Below are 23,628 nucleotides of genomic sequence, written 5' to 3' on the forward strand. Positions count from 1 at the left end.
ATTAAAGTTATAATCAAATCGTGTCTAGGAAAACATGGTGCCGATATCTGGCCGTAGAGAATGGTGTTCGACGGATTACTGACAAAGAATAGATCGAAGAGTATGATCGTCTTTATAACCGCCTACGCACATTTTTAAACCTATCTAAATTTGTTGGCCAAAAACCACATTTATTTCGAATTCCACAATTGTCAAGACAAATGCAAGTCGCAAAACAACTTTATACTTTATTGAAGTTCATACTTCCAGAAATAAGACCACACTTTTGTGATACTCTCCTAACGAAATATTTTTAAGAAAAAGGATTTCAATTGAGATTCCAGCATTTGATCAGTATAATTTCGACTAAAAGTAATTCCGAATAACTTTTGAATCTCCGTCTGTACTCGGACCATGTCTATAAAATAATCAGGAACGTTACTGGTGAATATTGTGAAATTATTTTTTTTTTCATATTTGCAATTCAATACTGAGATTCGTTTATTTAGGTCGGTGGTTATTGTTAATATTTCAAATCTCTCTCTCTTTTCTTATAATTTGTAGTCACATGTTCCATCTTCTCAAAGTTAAAATAACAATATTTAATTGTTATTGTTTTTCTTCACCTTTGTTTTATAGAACACAATGCACTTTACAGCCCGGTGCATCTTAAATTGGAAATCTAAATAAAAAATATGTAACTCGTGTAAGAAGCCAGAACAAAAACCGTATTTCGAAAACATATGGAAATTAAAAAACAAATCATTTCTGATACTGTAGCACGAGATTTGTTGTCACGTGAAAGAAAAGAAAACAACCAACCCTCTTTAAATATCCAACATCTTTGGATCTTTTGAATGAATGAATTTGGTGGTTATCATCATTCATAAGTAAGCAGGAACACATGCCTGCGACAAGGATATCATTGTATTGTTACTTCTCAATGATGACGCCTGCCGCCATGTTGCAAGTCCTTTCGCCTGTTGTTGTTGTTGAAGAGCTCGACAATCCAATTGTCCAACGACTGATGGTTGTTTGTTCATTCATTCATTCGAAGAGAGAGACAATAACAATCAATTTTCCACAATGGCTGCCAATGCAAAGCGTTGGTTGTTGCAACGAACGTCGCCGTCTTCGTTATATTATCATCCAACGTAACGAATGAATAGTTTTTTGATATAAATCTGAAACGGCTCGTACTACAATTCGAATGCAGCTGAAAATCCATGAATTGAAACTGAAATTGTTTGTGGATGCGAGATTTTAATATTTTATTCATTACCTTGTTTTGGTTTCCCAAAACAATTGTTGTATCATTCCATTTCATTGATATCCTCCTGCCCTTAACATACAGAAATACATGCGTATATTGTTGTTATACAAGCGTATCATGATAATTTATGAGATTTTCACGGTTCTCTCCCTTCTTTTTTTTTTTTTGAAATACCCATTTGAAAAAGTTACAAATGTTTCTTCCCTCCCCTTAGCAATGGTGGGATTTCCCTGAGAGGGTGATAATTTTTGTTGCGAGAATTTGTCATAGTTGTTGGGATTTAAACTTGAAATGTGTTTGGGGCGATTTTATTCGGCCCTTAAGTATGTGTTGGCTTGGCTGAGGATGGTGATGAAAACTCCATTCAAGTACATTTGAAAATATTTGGATATTTATGTTGTATTTATCTTATATTAAGTTGGATCAAATGCTAAGGGTAAATGGGATTTATTTTGAAGGGAATTTTGAAAATTGTATAACTGGTTAAATTAGATTAAAATACGCGCTTAAACAACTATTTCATAAACTTTGTTTAATAGGCTGGAATTATATTTGTTCCTCGAGAAATACGTAGCTACCTCACCAGGTTTGGCGCAATGCAAATCAAATATCTTACACGGATGGCCGGGAGTAGCATCAGTTTCACATTGGAAGTTATTAAAATCTTATTCCCAAGACAGACACTGGCCCATTAGGGAAAATTATTTTTGTTATACACATTGTGTCATAAATCGGGGAATTGAAGGAATTGAAAATACGTAGCTTGGCTTAGATATTTACGGAGTCATCAATATTTCCCATTTTACCTAGCTTAAAATTAACATCGTCCTCAACACCTCCTTGGGATAACATAATACATCCTACTTTATCTATATTAAATTTCCGCTTATGTTGCTGTTTATTTGAATGTCTTTAGTCTTTCGGATGTTAACGTCTAGGCCGATACGTTTGCAGAGGAATATTATATGTAGCTATGTTTATGGGATATTAGGCATATATCTTCTGCAAAGTCTAAAGGCTTCGTCACATAAGAGGATTTCTGGCTTAATTCATTAAGTTGCATGTTCTTCCGGCTTTAAGTCAAAAGTCAAAGCATACGAAAATCATGTTTTAGGACACATAAAGCCGCGTAGAGTTGCCGCATGTCTACGCGGATTATTTTCAAAGAAAAAAATACAATTTTATTGATCTGACGATCCGCACTTTTCCACTTGAAGAAGAAGAGTAACTCTTTTTGTTGGCGGTGATGAGAGCTTATCGATTACAACTATTCATCGATGTTTATGAGGTCCATATCGATGTCGTCATCGATTGGGATGGGCCGATTCCCAACATTGTATTCTGCTAAAACTTTATCAAGAAATGTGGTTTACAATCACGAAGGTTTTGTTGCTTACAGGGATAATTTTACACGCAAAAATTTACGCATAAAATTTTGAACTTTGGACTCCAATTACTAGGATGCTGTACGTGGCACGCTCATGAGGTAAACATATTCGACGTAAAATCACGAGTTCTGTACTCCTTTTGTCAGTTTTGAATATTATCTTGTTGAGCGTCCGTATTACACTTCTAGTATGCATTTTTTGAAAGTAGATATGGGACTACAAAAACACTAGTAGGGTTTTGTCAATTCGAATTTTATGGACTTATCTCAACCGGGCTAAAACTACAGTTTTTTGCATTTTTCGGGACTATATCTCAGAAACGATTAGGAATTTGGCCTTGCTGTCTTTGGCAATATTGTAGGCCTAAACTTGTAAAACTTATCTTTTGAACATACCACATAAGAAAAACTCCATCTAGGTCATCAAAATAGATAAAATATTGAAAATTTTACATAATTTCTGAAATTCTGATCGGTATCAACTAAACTATTGGGAGTTGAACCAAGTAACATAACGAATTCTGAAAGGGTGAAACTCGGATTCATCGATTGTAAAACTTTTTTGGTTTTGTACCATATATTGTTGTATCGAAATTTGTGTGATGCTTGCAAATCATTTAATATTGCGCTGAGTTTTACCGAATCGGCTTCCGTGAAGTCAATGAACAGTAGATATAGGGACAAATGTCATTCGATGGACTGCCCGATAAGTATTCGGAGTGTATTCGATTGGTCCTAAATCCAGCTTGTTCGTCACGTAATAAGCGCCCGACTGTACCTAATAAATTGAACATTTGTTGCAGTCTGATAAGTCGCTTTTTGGAGTTGTATGATTTCTTCGCGCGTTCAACTGATTGGTAGTCTTTATAGCAGCCAGACTACCGCTGATGTCCTCGGTTCTATCTGCAGAATTTCGTCTGGTTACCGTTTTCTCCTGTTGATTTGTTTGTCTTAAGTGCCATAATAACGTTTGAAATTGCGTATGTTGCTTCCATATTTCGGCATGCAAGTCAAGTTATTATAGCGGCATTTGTGACCTTGATCCCTCAGTTCCTGTTGAGTGATTGGTTATACCAAATAATTGAACAATTATTTAGTATAATTTGCGAATGTTGTGCGCGCCTGCTATGTATTCGGCATCTTTCACCATTTCTCATGGACTTTTCCTCTCCATTTCACTTGTTTTGCAAGGTTTTGATATGTAGCTAATAAGTTTGTTAAATGATTTCTTTCTTCGATCAATCTCCAGATATTGTCGGATATACAGGTTTTTTATCGGTTACTGACATATCTAATTTTATCCAATGTTGTGTTCCTTAGCATTTTACATATCGTCAGCTGAAATGCCGAAAGACGTAACCCTCAAAGGGTTACGTTGAGGGTTACGTCCTTGGGCATTTCAGGTGACGATATGTATATGTATGTAGTTTCCGATGAGTAGTTGTTATTTGGCTCTTTTCTTTTATTTGCGTTTGTACTTTTTCTGTTAAAGAACTTCTCCATTGCTTCTGAATATGATGAAACGCTCTCCGTTATCAATTCTTGTTCCCATCCTGTCTTTGTAATGTGTGTTCTTACGTTCAAAGTTTCTATTCGTATCATTTTACGTGTACCAAATAGAGTTTCTGGTCGGGAATTCCCGGCCCGGGATTTCCCGGGAATTCCCGAAATTTTTTGAACGGGATTTCCCGGGAACATTTTTTGAAATTCCCGGGAATACGGGTATTTGTATTTTCATGTATAATACCCCAGTTACACTAAAACGGATTAACCCAGTGGGTTTGGGTTTCAATTGTCAATTCCATAGCGCAAACGTGAAATAAATTCTCATGAAGTGGGTTAACCCGGCAAAAAACTCTAGTGCAACCGTACTATAAGTCAGATATTATTTGCCTTATAGTTATTTAATATTGGAAATATAATAGAATGGCGATAATTCGGTCCCCGATTATTCGTAATTGCGGGCCCATTGGAAAAATCGCCATAATTCGTACAAAAAATAAATGTATTGATCCTCTCGATAATTGGTGTTTTTTTCTGGAATTCGAAGTCTGTATAACCTCATATAATTCTTCATTTGTAGCTTATCACGGTTGTTCTACTCTAAATTTTTATTGGTGGCATTCTTGAAGGATATTAATTTGCTAACATATGTTGTTTTCTCCAAAATTATTGTTTGCAATATAAAACACTGTATAATGTGTAAGTGGAAAATAGAGCATATTAGGATCAACACGCCTTTCAAACCATAAGAAGAACATACGATATCGTTGACTTTAAAAATATAATCGGACAGAACTCTTTGATATCAAGGAAGCTTTGCTAGGATGGTAGTTGGAAAAAGATATCTTATATAACCTCCGCTAACGTGCTCAGATAACAGAGTTAGAGCCTAATATATCCAGTTGTTTGTTTGTATATAAAAATTTAAAATTTGGTCCATATTTTGCTTCCTGGAGGGCATGTACCAGCAAAGTAGCCTACATATGGAAAAGGAACTACTGACCTTTCCCCTTTCGTGGAACCCTAGCCATAAATTTGTTTGTATGGAAATTATTTCAATTTCTACTCATTATTAGTTGTTTTTACCGGTTAAAATATATTTTTGATATCACAATATATATCCACTATGAACTATTTTCGAAATACCCTAAAAAGCACAAAATCGCGTGCATTTCCAAACAATATGTATGGTACAAGTGCACTTTTTTTTGGACGATAGATCTTCAACAAACCACATGAAATTTTCAACGGTGGCAAAATACGCCTCAGTAATGTTGGCGACATTTTCTGAGTATTTCAGCCATATAAAACTTCTCTAAGAGTGGTGTCTTAGGACACGCCCTTCGGACTCGGCGATAAACTGTAGGTCCTAAGCTTAATGTGATAAGGTGACAGAATCCAAAAAAAGTATTTCTTACAATAAGCTTATTTGTTCCATAAAGGAATTTTGATTTGCTGAAAGCTAATTCCCAGGGACAGTGGTGTAGGGTATCACATGGTCGGCCCCGTCCGACTATAACCTTTGCTTACTTGTTTCCACATATGTACTTCTATTGATATTGGCCGAATTTTCCAAAAAACCCGTCCAAGCGGTGGTTTGTTTCTCTTTTTCGTTGTTACAACATAAATAAACATTTACGGGTTGTTTTGTTATTTTATTTTAAAAAAAAATCGTTTTTTTTGTAATTGTTTAGATGTCGTCTGTGTATTAAAAATATTAAAAAAGTAAAACATTTCTAACAAAAACGCTGTTTTATTTTTTGTGTGTTTCTGAAAGTATTAGTCCCATTTGCCTACCGAATCGTTTGAAATTTAGAGGTTTCACAAAAAGTTGTTTATATTGGTCCACATTTTTAGTATTTTTAAGTTTCAGCCACATCATCAAATCGAAATTGCTGAAATCTGGTTTTTAATATAACTTATAATGGAGGATATAAGAAGTTCCGCTCGGCCGAACTTAACTTACTTGTTTGATCTGATGAGAGCCTTTCCATTTTTATACCCTCCACCATAGTATGGAGGGTATATTAAGTTTGTCATTCCGTTTGTAACACATCGAACTAATCATTTGCGACCCTCTAAAGTATATATATTCTTGATCAGGATAAAATTCTAAGACGATCTAGCCATGTCCGTCTGTCCGTCTGTTGTAATCACTCTAGCGTCCGCAATAATTGAGATGGAGTGCTGAAATTTTGCACCCGAGGGTCTTTTTTCCATAGGCAGGTCAAGTTCGAAGATGGGCTATATCGGTCCACTCTTTGGTATAGCCCCCATATAACGGTACCTCCGGATTTGAGGTATTTTGACGTTCTTCGCCACATTTGCAGACCGAATTAGCTATAATTTGGCACTTAGGGTTCCTAGTGATCAACAAACTTATATCCCAAAGGATATGGGCATAGGTCCATGTTTTGGTATAGTCCCCATATAACGGTACCTCCCGAGTTTCGGTATTTTGAGAATTTTAGCCACAATTTTTAACCGCACTACCTGTAGTTTGACATTTGAGGTTCTCAGTGGTCATGAAAGATCTCTACCAAACATCGTCAACATAGTTCCATGTTTTGGTATAGCCCCCATATAGCGGTATCTCCCGATTTTCGGTATTTTGAGAATTTTAGCTACAATTTTTAACCGAATTAGCTGTAATTTGCCATTTGAGGTTCTCAGTGGTCATGAAACATCTCAACGAAACATCGTCAATATAGGTCCATATTTTGGTGTAGCCCCCATATATCGGTACCTCCCGATTTTCGGTATTTTGGGAATTTTAGCTACAATTTTTATCCGAACTGGCTGTAATTTGCCATTTGAGGTTCTCAGTGGTCATAAAACATCTCCAACCATACATCGTCAATATAGGTCCATGTTTTGGTATAGCCCCCATATAACAGTACCTCCCGATTTTCGGTATTTTGAGAATTTTGGCCACAATTTGTAACCGAACTATCTGCAATTTGACATTTGAGGTTCTCAGTGGTATATCAGTTGGTATATCCCCCATATAACAGTACCTCCCGATTTTCGGTATTTTGAGAATTTTGGCCACAATTTGTAACCGAACTATCTGCAATTTGACATTTGAGGTTCTCAGTGGTCATGAAACATCTCCACGAAACATCGTCAATATAGGTCCATGTTTTGGTAGAGCCCCCATATATCGGTACCTCCCGATTTTCGGTATTTTGGGAATTTTAGCTACAATTTTTAACCGAACTAGCTGTAATTTGCCATTTGAGGTTCTCAGTGGTCATAAAACATCTCCAACGATACATCGCCAACATAGGTTCATGTTTTGGTATAGCCCCCATATAGCGGTATCTCCCGATTTTCGGTATTTTGAGAATTTTAGCTGCAATTTTTAACCGAACTATCTGTAATGATCGGTATTTTGAGAATTTTAGCTACAATTTTGTCTATTCAAAAATAATCGTCAATATAGGTAGGTCCATGTTTTGGTATATCCCCCATATAACTTTACCTCCCGATTTTCGGGAATTTTCTGTGGTCACGAAATTTCTTCACTAAAATTCGTCAAGATGGGTCCATTTGTGAGGGTCTACATTGTTTTGATGAAAGTACCCTCAATTTGACTCTTGAAGCTCCCTGCAGCTATAAAACTTTTCCGCCAAAAAATGTAAAGATAGGTTGACTCTTTGATTTAGCACCGTAGGTGGTACCTTTCACCTAGCTGAACACATTTTTTAGATTAGATTAGATAACACTGTGCAACAAAATGGATGTGAAAGTGTGGGGCACGGAAAATTCCTCTTGGGGAAGAACGGCCTTGGTGAGTATATTATGAACACCGAAGGACAAATCCGCCGTGAGTCGAACTTCCGCGTTATGGCGTGATGAAATTTTTGTTAGAGACCCTGTGGGCCATCAGGAATTAGCTTTATATCTTTGTTCACTGTTGCTTAAGTGCTCTATAAAAACAACAAACAAAGATATAATGCTAATTCTTGATGGCTTACAGGGTCTCTTGCAAAAACTTCATCACGCCATAACTCGGAAGTTGGACTCACGGTGCATCTGTCCTTCGGGGTTTTTATTATACACACACCCAGGGGCTTTCATCTCCAAAAGGAATTATCTCTGCCCCAACATTTGTGTTCACAGGGTAATTTAAGCAATAGTGGGAGTAGGAGTCTATCCATTGTCGAAAAGTTGTTACACCTAAAATTGTGAAAGGACCCTAATTATTCCATTTTAATTAAGACTATATGGTGGAGGGTATAAAAAGATCGGCCCGGCCGAACTTAACGACTTTTTACTTGTTATTCTCTCAGGGTCTTCTTTTAGGACATAGCATTGAACATAGAACTCCATTTCCCGGCTTTCCTCTTCGTCGTAAACTAAACTTCCGTTTGATGTTATAAACATAGGATTCCGATCAAAGATTTCGATTTGGGATACAACCTTCGAAAGGCTTGTAACGTGTGTTCTAACGTTCAAAATTTCTATTCGTATCATTTTACGTGTACCGAAGTTGTCAACGTTACGGGTGTTGTTACTCCATTTCCAGTAGACATTTCGAAAATCGAATAAGTTTCAGGTAATCGGATGATTGCTCCACTATACCCTAGGGAATGCATCCTTTAAGCCACCGTTCGGACTTTATTTGTGTTTGTTATTGGATTTCTCACTCCGGAGCCAATTGCTCGCCGTGTCACTACAGGAATCACATACCAACACGGAAATTTGGGGCCTCTTATTGACCCGAGACTCGTTTACAGGGGGAACCGATGATATGTCCGCGATTGCTTATTTAATTCGCAGCTACCCAATATACCTGGGCTATCCGTTATGCGCAACCCTTGACTTAGCAAGGCAGAGTGAGGTCTTTATTACAACGTGATAATTTTTTCCACATACTTCTATTGATATTGACCGAATTTTCCAAAAACCCCGTACACGCGGTCTTCTTGCAATAAAAAAGGTTAGTGTTTTTATTTGCTGTAGACTGTGTTGACATTTGCCCTGTGAATTGGTTGTTATTTGGGATTTTGCTTTTCCAGAGGTTGAAAACATTTTACCAAAAATGTCTATATGGATCCATGATTTGGTAAAGGCCCTATATATAGCACCGCGTCGCTTTAAAGTATCGCGCTTAATTGGTTGTATCTTGGAAGTTTGTGTGTTTCTGATGTTAACGAATTCTGAAAGTATTAGTCCCATTTGCCTACCGAATTGTTTGTAATTTAGAGGTTTCACAAAAAGTTGTTTATATTGGTCCACATTTTTAGTATGGTCCCTATAGAACGGTTCCGCCTGATTTTCGGTATTTTTAAGTTTCAGCCACATCATTAAATCGAAATTGCTGAAATCTAGTTTTTAATCTATATATATAAAAGAGTAGTGAGGTGAGTGACTGACTGACTGATTGACTGACTGATTCATCAGCGCCCAGACGAAACCGCTGAAGCTAGAAAGTTGAAATTTTGAGTGTAGGTTGCTGTTGGTGTGTAGGGGTGAGATAAGGCTGGGTTTTTGGAAATTCGACCTAGAAGTGTACGAAAAGTACTAAAAGGTACTAAATATGGTACCCTTTGTATTAGGCAAACGGTAAGAGCTAGAATTCTGAAATTTGGAATGGGGGTAACTGATGGAGAGCTAGAAAGATGTACCAAAGGGTTTTTGGAAATTCGAACTACAAGGGTACGAAAAGTACTAAATGGTACTAAATTTAGTACAATTTTGATTTGGGTGAACGGATTGAGCTGGAATAATGACATTTGGAACGAGGGTCACTGATGAAGAGTAACAATGAAAGGTTTTTGTAAATTCGAACTATAAGGGTACGAAAAGTACTAAATGGTACTAAATTTAGTACAACTCGGATTTGGGTGAACGGATGGAGCTAGAATCCTGAAATTTTAAATTAGGGTCACTGGTGGAGAGTAACAAAGAAAGGTTTTTGGAAATTCGAACCACAAGTGCACGAAAAGTAATAAATGGTACTAAATTTAGTACAATTCGGATTTGGGTGAACGGATAGAGCTGGAATCCTGAAATTTGGAATGAGGATCTCTGATGAAGAGTAAATATGAAAGGTTTTTGGACATTCGAATTACAAGGGTACGAAAAGTACTAAATGGTACTAAATTTAGTACAATTTGGATTTGGGTGAACGGATTGAGCTGGAATCCTGAAATTTGTAATGAGGGTCACTGATGGAGAGTAGCAAAGAAAGGTTTTTAGAAATTCGAACCATAAGTGCACGAAAAGTAATAAATGGTACTAAATTTAGTACAATTTGGGTTTGGGTGAACGAATAGAGCTGGAATCCTGAAATTTGGAATGAAGGTCACTGATGGAGAGTAAAAAAGAAAGGTTTTTGGAAATTCGAATTACAAGGGTACGAAAAGTGCTAAATGGTACTAAATTTAGTACAATATGGATTTGGGTGAAGGGATTGAACTGGAATCCTGAAATTTGTAATGAGGGTCACTGATGGAGAGTAGCAAAGAAAGGTTTTTAGAAATTCGAACCATAAGTGCACGAAAAGTACTAAATGGTACTAAATTTAGTACAATTCGGATTTGGGTGAACGGATAGAGCTGGAATACAGACATTTGGAATGAGGGTCACTGATGAAGAGTAACAATGAAAGGTTTTTGGAAATTCGAACTGTAAGGGTACGAAAAGTACTAAATGGTACTAAATTTAGTACAATTTTGATTTGGGTGAACGGATTGAGCTGGAATACAGACATTTGGAATGAGGGTCACTGATGAAGAGTAACAATGAAAGGTTTTTGTAAATTCGAACTATAAGGGTACGAAAAGTACTAAATTTAGTACAATTTGGATTTGGGTGAACGGATAGAGCTGGAATACAGGCATTTGGAATGAGGGTCACTGATGAAGAGTAACAATGAAATTTTTTTGGAAATTCGAACTGTAAGGGTACGAAAAGTATTAAATGGTACTAAATTTAGTACAATTTTGATTTGGGTGAACGGATTGAGCTGGAATGCAGAAATTTGGAATGAGGGTCACTGATGAAGAGTAACAATGAAAGGTTTTTGTAAATTTGTTGTTGTTGTAGCAGCTAGAAACCTACGTATAAGCATAGGTTTTTTGCTGGGTTGGCAGCCGCTGGCCGAAACACAATGGTTTCGGGTCAATCCGGTACGAAAGAATCCGCTGCCGTGGGATTGTAAATTCGAACTATAAGGGTAAAAAAAGTACTAAATGGTACTAAATTTAGTACAATTTGGATTTGGGTGAACGGATGGCACTAGAATCCTGAAATTTGAAATTAGGGTCACTGGTGGAGACTAACAATGAAAGGTTTTTGGAAACTTGAACTATAAGTGCAGGGAAAGTTCTAAATGGTACTAAATTTAGTACAATTTGGATTTGGGTGAACAGATTGAGCTGGAATCCTGAAATTTGTAATGAGGGTCACTGATGGAGAGTAGCAATGAAAGGTTTTTAGAAATTCGAACCATAAGTGCACGAGAAGTACTAAATGGTACTAAATTTAGTACAATTCGGATTTGGGTGAACGGATAGAGCTGGAATCCTGAAATTTGGAATGAGGATCACTGATGAAGAGTAAAAATTAAAGGTTTTCGAAATTCGAGCTATAATATACGAAAAGTAATAAATGGTACTAAATTTAGTACAATTTGGGTTTGGATGAACGAATAGAGCTGGAATCCTGAAATTTGGAATGAAGGTCACTGATGGAGAGTAAAAAAGAAAGGTTTTTGGAAATTCGAATTACAAGGGTACGAAAAGTACTAAATGGTACTAAATGTAGAACAATTTTGATTTGGGTGAACGGATTGAGCTGGAATACAGACATTTAGAATGAGGGTCACTGATGAAGAGTAACAATGAAAGCTTTTTGTAAATACGAAAAGTACTAAATGGTACTAAATTTAGTACAATTTGGATTTGGGTGAACGAATAGAGCTGGAATCCTGAAATTTGAATGAAGGTCACTGATGGAGAGTAAAAATGAAAGGTTTTTGGAAATTCGAATTAAAATTATACGAAAAATACTAAATGGTACTAAATATAGTACAATTTGGATATGGGTTAACGAATAGGGCCGGAATCTTGAAATTTGGAATGGAGGTAAGAAAGATGGAGGTAAGAAAGAAAGGTCGAAAAGTCCTAAATGGTAGTGAGTTTAGTATGATATGGATTTGAAGAGCTGGAATCCTGAAATTTGGAATTAAGATTACTGTTGGAATATAGAATTGAGATATGGAGGTAGCTTTGGAAAATCGTACTAATGTGCACGAAGCTATACTAAATGGTACGACATTCGCTATAATTTGTATTTGCGTGAACAGATTATTGTTCGAGTGTAGGATTGAGGTAGTTTTGGAAATTCGTACTTATGGGAAAGTGCTAAATGGAACTACATTGGAAATCGTGTACGAAAAGTGCTAAATGGTTCAAAATTTGGTACCTCTTGGTATTTGCTATATGGTATAGAATTTTGTACAATTTTGATTTTGTAAAGGGTAGAACTGGAATTTTGAAATTCGGTATTAGATTAGCAATTGGTGTTTAGAGTGGAAGTAGGGAGGAGGTTTTGAAAATTCGTACTTATTTATACAAAAACTACTAAATAGTCCCCAAATGGGTTTCAGGTGAACTGGTAAAACTGGAAAAGTGAATTGGGGTTAGGATATATGTTGAATATAAGGAAGTCATTTTGAAAACGTTTACCTATGTGTACGATAAGTTGGGTAACATGTTGGTACCAAAACCATTTTAAATAGTTAAGGTACTAAATTTGGTGTTGGGTGTAGGAACAAAACTGGGATTATATAATTTGGAAATACGCTATCTGTACAAAAAATACGAAATGGAAAAATATTTGTTGAATATATTTGGTGAGTTTGAAAAATTGTACTGCATATTGTTCCATTGATTTGATGTTAACGCCAAGGAGTTTGTAAAAAATGTACTGAAATTAAGTAGTCAAACGTGAAGTATCTTTTCAAAAAATGTTTTTTTTTGTTCTGACCGCTTTGGTATGTAAATTTGAAAACGTGGTCCAATGCGACAATTTTGTTAACTAGAAGGTATTTACCCCCCTGATATTAAAAAATCCTAAATTGAAATGCCTTCAAAAAATTTTCCGTTATATACGGTTGACATACCCGTGCACATTAAGTACTTTTTTTTGTAAAGAAGTTTTCTAACCTTTCATGCCACAAATTCCGAATTTCGGTTGGAAAATGTGCAGAAGATTTTCAAAATACTCTAAATCTTCAAAATATCTCTTCTAATAAACGTGGACTGAAGTGGAGATTTTTTAAATTAAACTTTTATATCCTCTGAGTATTCAAGGTCCAAATTTAAAGAAAATTGGACAATATACATTTGTTCTTCTTTTTAAATACACTTGGTCGAGAGGTACCGTTATATGGGGATATCCGAAAACGTGGATTTTTATGGCCATTTTGAACGCCGAAAATTTAACGGACCTATTCGGGTTCTGGGCGAAACCGCTAAAGCTAGAACCTTGAATTGTGAATGTGCGTGATTGTTGTTGTGAAGGGGTGAGATAAAGTTAAGTGTTTGGAAATTCGTACTGGAAGGGAATGCTGTGTTAGTGAAGAGGTAAAACCAGGAGTCAAATCTGAAATTTGCAATAGTTTTGGAAATTCGTAATAAAAATATGGTAGATGTGTAGGGATGCGATACGGCAGATTTTTTTTTTATTCTGACTACAATCAAAAAAATATTGGTAATAAAATAGGTCTTAGTACAACAGAATCTCCAGTATTCACCATTCCCGTATTAAATATTGTTTATATATATTTCGTTTCCTTTCCGCATACGAAGTAGCGGGCATTTGCTAGTATAACTTATAATGGAGGATATAAAAAATTCCGCCCGGCCGAACTTAACGCCGTTTTTACTTGTTTGATCTGATGAGAGCCGGGTGCCCTTTTTGCCGCAGCGAGGTCTATCAGCCTTAATTCGAATCAGATGTTTCGCTGTGAAGACTTAATTACCCTACTGGTGGGCCCAAAATATTCACCTTTTCATTTTTATAGATTTTATTTGTCCACTCGTTCGGGTACCTATCACACAAAATTTTGGATAAGTTCACTTTAAGATCTGCTTCCGAATCGCTTTGTTTTTTGTTGAAGCAACTTGCATTCGCTGCCTTAATTACAACGGTAAATGTTTTTTTTAGGGGCAAGTCCATACTTATTGAGAAACAAGTAAGAAAAGTCTATAGTCGGACGGAGCCGACCATGGGATACCCTATTCCACTATCCCTGGACAATCTCTCTCCACGGAACTTCTTTTCAATGATTGTGAAAATTTAATTATCAAATATCAGAGATGTAAGGTATAATACTTATGACCAAAACGAAAAAGTTATCTAGCATGACAAAGACATTTTTGTAGCAAGAAACGAAAATGTAGTTCATACAAACTAAAATGTAATGAAACCCACTTATGAAGTACTACTACTTCCGTTGTTTAACCGCTACGTTATTGAAATTTTTACCAATTTCACACAAAAGTTTTAGTCCATTTAACCCGCTAAGTACTATCTGATCTTCACGTTGGTTTGTACGCTTCTTCTTCATCATAAACTCAAACTTTGTTTAAAATTTTGCGGGTTATTATTTTAACCTACAGAGCCGCTACAAAATTGGTTAAAATTTTGTATTTGGTCCATTTCATCCCCTGAACATTTCACGATCATCACCAAAAACTAATCATTTCTATACTGGCCCGAACCCAACCTCCTTAAAAATTCGTTACAATCGGTCCATAATTGTGGCCTTAAGCTTGTTTACAATTTTTAATGGACGGACACACATCGCTAAATCGCTTTATCTCGTCGAGATATGAATTTTGGCATACCAAATAAGGGATCTAGGACGAATATTTCGTGGTGTTACATAAACTTTTGGAGAGACAATATGTAGCATGGGATAAAAATGCGGTTCTCTACACAGAACCCATTATATATTAGGCAGTAGGCTCGTTATCTAGCAAACACTTATTGCAATTTACATCAGAGGAAAGGTCAGAAGTTTTTTTTCCCATATGTAGTCTACTTTGCGAAATATATATGTCCTCAAGGAATTAAAATATCGACCAAAAAGAAAATTTTTTATATATTTCATACAAAAGTAATGGTCCATTTCACCCGCTAAAGAATATCAGATCATCATTCAAAATTGTAGGCATCTTTTTCGACCTATACTCTTACCCGGTGCAAAATTTCGTGACTATTGATGTATAATTGCGACTTCTAGCGAGTTTATTAATATACTACAAACAAGTAACGGAATATATTAGGCTGTAACTGTGTTATCTGATCATGCACACCAACATAATTGGCATCACTTTCAAGTATATCTCACTTGTCCGGAATGTCACTTCCAGGAATTAAGATATAAGCTGTATATTAAAAATTTTCACACAAAAGTTTTGGTCCATTTAACCCTCTAAATATTATCCGATCGCCATCTCAAATTGCAAGCTCTCCTTTGTGATATACTCTTACCTTATTTAAAATTACGCGTTCATCGGACTATTATTGAGACCTACAGAGCCGCTAGAAAATTGCATAAATATATTTTGTTTTTGGTCCATTTCACCCGCTAAATATTTTACGATCATCACCAATAACAATAGGGATCTATTCTGATCTGAACCCGATCTCCATACAAAATTTAGTGACGATCGGTCCATAATTGCGGCCTGGAGCGTGTTTACAATTTATAATGGACAGATGGACGGACACACAACTCAAAATCGCTTTATCTCGTCGAGATATGAAGATTGGTATACCACATTGGAGGTCTCCGACGAATATTTCGCGGTGTTACATGAATTTTTACCAAAACAAACTTATAATACCCTTTTCCACATTGTGGTATAGGTTATAAAAAGCCGGAATGGTGTAAAAACCCCTGTGGCACCATATGTAGTGGCTATAACTCACGAGCTGATCAACCGGTTTGGTCCAAAATTTGGCCTTCGTCATATTTTGTCCAAACTTCAGTTTCAGTTCAAAGATGGGCAATACCGGTCCACAGCTTCCGGTACTTCCCTCAATATTTAAAAAATGTAACTAAAATGGAATGCACTATGCATCTTCAACCCGTTCAACCAATTTGTTCGAAACTTTGGATCTCCTAACCTTTTGTCCACATTTAGTTAAACTTCTAAAATGGCCCATATCGGTCCTCCCCTTAGGACAGTGCAGTTTAGGGTCTGTTTGAAAATCCTTTGGAAATGCATACCGATGCTGTTCGGTATGGTCCTGTTTACAGCGATATTATGTTTTCCGTCGACAAGTCCATGCTTCCTGGCATATTGGTCCAATGCCTCAAACCAACCTTATATTCTTATCATAGGTAAAAGTTCAAGCTGCCTTCAGATGAAAGAAAGTTCTATACTTCCCAAGTTAAATTCAATCAGGTCCGCTTCATGATATCTATCATCCCTTACCTCATGTAATAGGTTACTGATGTACATAACGAGGTAGACATTTTATACACATATGTTCCTGTAGAACAATCAAATTGGAAATCATCTTTTTCTCATCACATTTTAAGCCAATCAATTATAATAAAAGTCCACCTTCTTACACCCTGATGCATGCCATCCATGACTTATGTTTATGCGTTTTATTTGTTTTCATTACAGTAGCTTATCCAAGCCATCCCCTTTTTTATACCATTTGTTATTCTTTACTGATGTTATCAAATCCATTATGAATACAATTACAACATTTTAATAAGTTAACAATGTTTAAAAAACACTTTATCAATCATCAATAAAATAAAAGGCAGCACAACAACAATTACAACCGGTCTCAGCTGAACAGCCGCTGGTAGGAAGCACGTTTTTTTAGTTACAAAACCGAAAAATAAACAAATCAATGAACAAACGCTATTAAGGGGTTGCTGACAAAGGAAAAGAGGATGTTAAGGAAATAATAAGGGAATGTGGACAAAACAAAACCCAAATGTCAACATAACATTCAAGTATCATTTTAATGGGAAGACTGACGGCATATACAAGGCATCTAATCAAGGTCTTCTTAAAACTAATTAGTGACTTTTGATTAAAGTTATATAATGAAAAAATAAAATGTTCGATGACAGAGAAGCCATTCCACAGCCCATATGTCTGATGAACCTCTACCAAAGGCAAAACATGTCACTTGCAAAAATCATCGGTCACTAAGCTCGACTCCAACGAGAAATTAATTAAAAGTAAAAATATAATGTTTGTAACCACACAATTGTAATAACTTGAATTTTGAGCAACTTTTACACCATATTTCCCTATGTGCAAAATCTGCATTTTCGTTTAAGGGAACCAACATAAATCCTGGTGTCTATCATTCTAAAGAGGGTATATTAAAAAAGGTTTTCACCCTGCAACCTGATATCTTTACTATAATTTACAACCTGTCAATAGCATTTAAAACAAGTGAGCAAAGGCTATAGTCGGGACGGGGCCGACCATGTGATACCCTACACCACTACCTCTGTGCATAAACTTTTCACTGGTAAACATTTATTTTAGGGAATATAATCCGACTACCACCAAAAATAATATGCCTCTTTCTCTCTGGGACCCCCATAAGCAACTAAAATTTCGTGACCATCCGATCAAAATTACGACCTGTAGCTTGATTGCAAAAAATGGAAGAATTGGATGCATTACCGACTATTGTGGTATCTCCCTTGTTTGGCCACCTTCGCCAACCTGCTTTACACCAATGTAAAGGTAATATTTTCTTCTTCCATTGACAGGCTTTGCCGTTGGAATACCCCTACTAGAAGCCGATATATTCACAAAGAAGAAAACTTTGAATTTGTCTCCAAATGAGTTTTTCTCCATTCCGACCCCTACATATTATCCGACTTTCACCAAAATCAATAGGCTTCTTCCTCTGTGGGGCCCCCATCTACCCCCAAAAATTTCGTCACTATCCTATCAAAATTCCAACTTGTAGCGTGATTACAAAAAATGGAAATATTGGGTATATTACTGAATCTTGCAATATCTCGGTTTGCTCACTTACGCCAACATACTTTGTATCAATATAAACGAGATCTTTTCTTCTTCCATTGACGGGTATCCCTTTTGGAATACTCCAACCAGAAGCGGAGATATTCGCATAAAAAAACGTTGACTTTTCTCCACATAAGCTTTTCGCTTAGTCCGACTCCTGAATATTATCCGACCATCACCAAACTAAATAGGCTTCTTCCTCTGTGGGACCCCCATTAACCCCAAAAATTTCGTGACGATCCGATCAAAATTGCGATCTGTAGCGTGATTACAAAAAAATCGGAAAATGGGATGCATTATCGACTATTGCCATATCTCTGCTGTTCGACCACCTACGACAACCTACTTTACATCGTTGTAAAGGTGATATTTTCTACTTTCCTTGCCAGGTTTTGCTTTTGATATACCTCTTAAAGAAACAGAGATATTGGCTGTAAAATAAAATGTTGACTTTTCCCCAAATAAGTGTTTGCCCAGTCCGACCCCTAATTATTATCCGACCATCACCAAAATCAATAGGCTTCTTCATCTATGAGACCCCCATTAACCCTCAAATGTTCGTGACGATCCCATCAAAATTGCGACCTGTAGCGTGATTTCCAAAAAAATAGAAAAATGGGATGTATTACCGACTATTGCGATATCTCCGTTATTTGGTTACCTAAACCGACCTAGTTTGCATCATTGTAAAGACGGGATCTTCTACTTTCAGAGCCAGACTTTGCTTTTGGAAAGTTTTCAACCAAATCTGTGATATTCGTCAATATAATTAAAATCGCAAAAATGGAAATTGGGGTTTTATTTGCTACTATTGTGATATCTTCGTTGTTTCATCACCCACGAGCATCTGCTTTACATCATTAGAAAGGTGGTATTTTCTACTTTCATTGTCAGGTTTTGCTTTTGGTATACCCCATATAGAAGCTGAGATATTCGCTTTGGAAAAAACCGTTGTCATTTTATCCACCTAAGTTTTTTGCCCTTTCCGACCCCTAAATATTATCCGACCATCACCAAAATCAATAGGCTTCTTCCCCTCCGGGACCCCTATCAACGTGCAAAATTTCGTGACGATCCGATCAAAATTGCGACCTGTAGCGTGATTACAAGGTTTAGATGGACAGACGGACAGACGGACAGACGGACGGACGGACGGACTGACGGACGGACACACATAGCCAGATCGACTCAGCTCGTCGAGACATTCATTTTGGTATATATAAGTATGGGTCTGCGACCATTATTTCGATGCGTTACAAACTTTTTGGCCAAAACCAACTTATAATACCCTCCCCACATAGTGGTGTAGGGTATAAAAATTACAAACCTGTCACAATATTGTCTAAAAATGTTTATCTATGCTTCATGGTGGCATTAATGACGTATAGAAAGCGCAAAAATATCCTTTGATACGCCCAGTTTTTCTCCCGTTTCTTTTTTTTAGTTATCCAAACAAACCACAAACACGACATAATTAAAAGAAAAGAAAACAAAAAGTTGCATAAAAACAGGTCCATCCTTACTATTATGTAATGTGGGTAAACCACAAACAATGTTTAATGGTCAAGTGGGTCGGTCAGCAGTCAATGCGACAATGGTCTGTCTATTTTTATTATCAACAAAAGTTATAAAAACAATATTTTTCTATTTTATTACACGACGCATTAAAAATTGCTTAACCCAACCATAGACAAGAGTCCTTGTTGACCAAGTTAACCTATAAAAAGAATCACAAACACACACTACAAAATGCCTGACCTATAAAAAAGTGTCCTTCTTTACACAAAACCCCCGCACACACAAAATTCCATTTACCAAACAACGCTAACAAGACAAAGGTTGACGAATGGAACGAAGAAGAAGACGCAGTAATGAAACAAACACTCACTTTTTGATGAATGAAAAGGTACTTCAATTTATGAATGGACTCTTGGCGGACAACAATTGAAAACAATGACCCGTAGAAATAGCCAAACTATGAATGAAAAGACTGAATTCCATTCACAAGAGTTTTGGATGGATGGCTAAGACAATGAAACTGCAAGATCACTGCAAGTGCATTAAATAGCACTGCTTGAACTGGCTGGATATACGCAAAAGCAGGTCTCTTTAGTTGATAATTTGAAATTATCCTGCCATGATCCTGGTGGCCTTTTGTTTTCTAGAGAAAGGATACTTCATTCAATGATTTTTCCTATTCTTTTCGTTTTTTGCAATTGTTTCAATTTTTTTAAGATTTCCATTCATTATTTTGGTAATCGTTACTACTTTTATTTCATTACAAATGGATTTGAGTTTCTTCTTTTTTAAGAATTGCAGACTTAGTGGCGGCTTTGGTTATTTGATGTTTATTTTTTGGGTGATCTGTTTTTTTTTTCTTATGAAGGATTTGTCATTTTTCTTCTTCAACTATTCGAGAGAATTATAAATGAATTTTATTGTTTAGGTGACAATTTTGTTGGGGTTTATTACGCAAGTAATGATGGGATAGACAGCTCAAGAGGAGAGTTTTAAAAGAATTGAGCCAGACAGTATGACGCCTTAAAAAATTTAAAAAATAATTTCATATTTCAAATTCATTAATAAAATATTGGTTGAGTTGAATTTGTGGCCAATTTGTTATGGTCAAATGACGCAACATTTTTTTTTTTTAAATTCAGAATTCCTCATGGGATGCCTGGAGAACTAAGTGCTTCGATATTTTATGCGAATAATGAAAGAAGGTTATAGACTATTCCGTCATGATTATATTTGTAAACTTTGATTAATGTCGTAAGCGGTCACTGTTATAAGATAAGATCTCCTGAAGAACAAAACACCTCTAAACCGAGTAGAAAAAAGTGCTTTCCGCACCCAATTTCTTCGAGCATACCTATTCAAAACCCACCCACGGAGAAGACTGTCCAGAGTTATGCCTAAGTAAGGAAGATATAGACGGAAATGTTAACAAATTAACCGAGGTACTACTAAGGTCAATCGAAAAAGGTTGTCTCCTTCGAGAAAGAAAGTCTACATAAGAAAAACTGGACGACTGGGGAAATTCGCAAAAAGGGCACAGATGTCCAAAGACTATACAATAGGGCAAAACGTTACAAAATAAGTAAGTCTAATATTCTTAAGTTAATATGCACTCATCGATATGAGAAAATTCTTCCTTGACCCTTCGGGAATTTTTGTGGGAACGTAAGTATGTATGTATGATCCGGTACCTAAAGGAGTAGACCGATAACGTATTTTCAGTTCCATTTTTATTCGTATTTAAAAATGAAATTAAAAATAAAATTATTTGGATGAGGGTCACTAAAAGCTACCATTTGTGGTACCATTTGAGCTTGAACTCTGAAATTTACAATCCTAGTCACTGATGGAGTGTTGAATTGATGTACTGAAGGTTTTTAAAGGTGTTAAAATATACTAAATTCATATGTCCGAAAAGTACTAAATGATACAATTTCGATTTGGGCAAACGGTTAGAGCTGGAATTAAGATTGCTAATGGAGTGGTGGATTGAGATATGGAGGTAGTTTTAAAAATTCTTTCTTAAGTGTACGAAAAGTTCTAAAATTGTACTACAATTTTGGTACCTTCTGGTATTGGGCAAAATATAGAGCTGAAATTCTGAATTTTGGTTTAAATGTCGCTGTTGGTATGTAAGGTTGAGATATGGAGATGGTTTTGGAAATTAATATTTTATTACACGAATAATACTAAATGATAAAACATTTGTGGGTGTCTGAATAGAGCTGGGATTTCGAATCTTGGTATTAGAGTCACTTATCCACTAAAAATTGTTGACATGAGTCCACTTTTTGGAATAACCCCCATATAATGGTACCGCCCAATTTCAAGGTATTTAGAAGTTTTTATCGATGTTTTCGGCCCAAATTTGATGTAATTGGTAATTAGGATTCCCAGTGGTCAGGGTCATCACAAATTAAACTGCCCTTAAGCGGAGATTTTGAACTTTTGTGATGGAAATGGCGGATATAGTCCGTCTTCAAACATTCATCGTGCTATTTTAGTTGGTCATCGTAGAATTTTGTTAGGCTTTTGTTTGCACCATTATGTCAGGATGCATGGCCTTGCTTTAGAGCAGTTGAACCATATTATGTTTCAACTTTCAAAACGACCCGGTACATGCACTTTACAGACAATTTTTGAAATTTTGTATGCGATGTAGATGCGGATCGATGTAGAACATCTTCGAACTTGAGCTAGGTTTGGACAAAATATTGTGAGGTACAAAGTTATTGTTATTGTGCGCACCAGACAAATAGACGAACGGACAGGGCTAAATTTCTGATTCTTCTGAAACTGATTTCGTCCAACTTTTTTATGCGCATTTTTGATCGTTTGAATCGTTTACCCGTATAACGGTACCTCCCGATTTTTGGTATTTTGAGGATTTTAGCTAAAATTTTTGACCGAACTACCTGTAATTTGACTGTTGAGGTTCCTAGTAATCGCAAACTATCTCCACTAAAAACTGTCAGCATAGGTCCATGTTTTGGTATAGCGCCCCACAATTTTTGACCCAAATATCTGCAAATCGACATTTGAGGTTCCCAGTGGTCACAAAACTTCTCCTTCAAAAATATTAGTGCACACTTTGATATAGCCCCATAAAAGGTTCCCGACCGATTGAATACAATTTTATGCTTTTTACCTTATTAAGGTATCAAGGGTTTCAAAATATCTCCGCCTAAAATTGTGGACATGATAGAAAATAATTATTCCGTTTTAGTTCAGAATATTTTATGGTGGAGTGTATAAAAAGTTCGACCCGGCCGACCTTAAAGCTTTTTTAATTGTTTTTAAATAATAGCGCCTATACTTACAAAAATTTTATTGGTGTAAAATAATTCAGGTTGGTTTCGGGTTTTTGTTGTTTTAAATAAAAAAAAACAAGTTTTTAAAAGTGGGATGTATGTAGTTAAAATTGATTTAATTTCGGAAAAGGCAAAGAATACTAGTTTCTTGCAACGCCATTTGGAAACATCAGTTCTCTTAGTTCTTTTATTGAAACAAAGAACTCTTCCCCAATTTTATGACGACCAGAGCTCGAGAATAAACGTAACCGATTTGTTTAAATGCGAATTCAACAGAAATATTTAAAAAATCTCGTAGCCGCATACATATGTATGTATGTAAACCAAATAGCTACTTCCCACTGTTTTGGTCTTTGCAATGCAAGGAAACAACATAACAATTTTGATGTCTTGTTGTAAAGCAACAACAACCTTTCTTTCACCATGCTGTGTGTGTCTATTTTCAAATCAAGCTGAATTATTTTACAACAATAAAATAATACACATCTCAACAAAACTGCCAAATTGAATCTTACAAAAATATATAAAAAAAAATACAAATGCATCCAGATACCGTGAGAAATAAAATGAAGCCTAAGTCGTGAAGGTTGTAGCTATAATATTCACGTTAAAAAC

General features: G+C 36.1%; 1 protein-coding gene across 3 annotated transcripts in view; it reads left to right on the plus strand.

Moving 5' to 3' along the window:
• Positions 1-23,628, plus strand: part of Sytbeta (Synaptotagmin beta) — a 494,139-nt gene that overhangs the window by 180,965 nt on the left and 289,546 nt on the right. The window lies entirely within an intron of this gene.

The sequence above is a fragment of the Musca autumnalis genome, unplaced genomic scaffold, assembly GCF_047663935.1.
Source record: "Musca autumnalis isolate F117 unplaced genomic scaffold, ASM4766393v1 scaffold_4, whole genome shotgun sequence".
NCBI classification, from domain to species: Eukaryota; Metazoa; Arthropoda; class Insecta; order Diptera; family Muscidae; genus Musca; species Musca autumnalis.